The 1,606-nt window shown below is 43.8% G+C and overlaps 1 protein-coding gene across 1 annotated transcript in view; it reads right to left on the bottom strand.

The window, feature by feature from the left end:
• Nucleotides 1-1,606, bottom strand: part of LOC101862469 (epithelial splicing regulatory protein 1) — a gene marked incomplete in the record, with an annotated part of 104,434 nt that overhangs the window by 45,209 nt on the left and 57,619 nt on the right.

Here is a 1,606-nt window from a genome sequence, read left to right on the forward strand (position 1 = left end):
TTCTTGTTTTGTTTGTGTTTTACGCCCCCATCGAAGTAATTTATACCACAAAGGAGGCATGCTTCGACCATACCTGTCAGACCCAACCCGGCCTGACAAGGATACAATATCCCCCAGCAGAAAGACCGAAAAGACCTATTAAATACTAGATCTAGACAAAAATCCTATCCCCGTACGGAAATCGAACTCTGGTCTTGTGCGTGCGACGGCTCAGCACGTAACCGCTACACCCGGACGCCGGCGCAGCTGCAGTCTATTAGAGGTGGGCAAAATCCGGATAAATATACGGATAATCGGATAATCTTCAATTAGACTTTATCCGAATTCAGACTCTTTTCTGACCCGTTTGCCGAAGTAGGTGAACCCCTTTGCTGAAGTGACGCTAACCCGTTTGTCAAAGAGGTTCTAACCCATTTGCCGAATCGGTTCATAACATATTATTTACCGAAGAGGTGCACTAACACATTATCCGGATCTTGCTAAAGCGACTCATTGCCCAGCCCTACAGTCTATCGTGTCAACGTACTCGGGATTGTAGGACAAGGACGGGCAATGTCTGCACATGCCATGGGGTTCGTTCAGTCTGTTCACGGTCTGTTGAAGCTCATACTGTACATACTGAAAGGATCGTCTTTACAAAATATGCAGATCAATGCACACTACATGGAAATTTCAGGAAGGTTTGCATTTAAGCATTCATTTAAAAAATCAGAATTGGCGGGTCGGCCACAGCCGTAAAAAGGTAATTAGAATAAATTTTGCCCACACCCACTGACGACGAAAAACACGCCACAGTGAACGAGGAATTCTGTCTAATTGTAGCAGTTTTACGCCGTCCTCCCCAACCCATGTGGTGTCTGCTAACGAAGACGCCCTTGGGCTGCTTTCTGGCTTCCTATTCTGTTTGAGTTTGAGTAAAGAGAAGCACATCGACACAATAACGGTTATTTAGAGCGTAGAAAAAGTAAGACGGACAGACAAGAGCAACAGAGGGAAAGTAAAGAAGTAGGGCCCGACAGACAGACACACAGACAGACACACAGACAGACACACAGACAGACAGACCAGTGGCGCCCTCCAACTACCCGTTTCCTATTAGGTGTTGCATTACACTTTACCCGAAAGTCAACAGAAATGAAAACGTCGCAGTTGTTGCTTGAACTCTTTCGGTACCAAGTGTAAGAAAGTTAAGTAAGTCTGTTAGTTTGGTTGGGTTTATTTGTTGTTGTTGTTGTTGTTGTTGTTGTTGGGTTGTTGTTGTTGGGTTGTTGTTGTTGTTTGTTTTTTTTTTGTTTTTTTTTGGGGGGGGGGTTCAAGTTTTAGTTAGAGCTTGCTGCACTAGCAAACCAATTAGGTCATATAAGTGCAAAAGATCAGCGGTGTTACAAGAGTGTAACAAACACACCAAAAAAAAAAGAACGAGAGATCATCAGGACGATAGATGTTTGTTGGGAAAGAAGGAACAAACCACACCAGAGAGCACGCCAACCACCCTTGTAAACTTTGTACGGATTTCCGTTATTTAGTAACGAGAAGGACATGGACACAATAATGATCATTTAGTGCTGGGCAAAAAGAAAAAACAGACAGACAGAAACAACAGAGG

Source organism: Aplysia californica, unplaced genomic scaffold, assembly GCF_000002075.1.
Source record: "Aplysia californica isolate F4 #8 unplaced genomic scaffold, AplCal3.0 scaffold00017, whole genome shotgun sequence".
NCBI classification, from domain to species: domain Eukaryota; kingdom Metazoa; phylum Mollusca; class Gastropoda; order Aplysiida; family Aplysiidae; genus Aplysia; species Aplysia californica.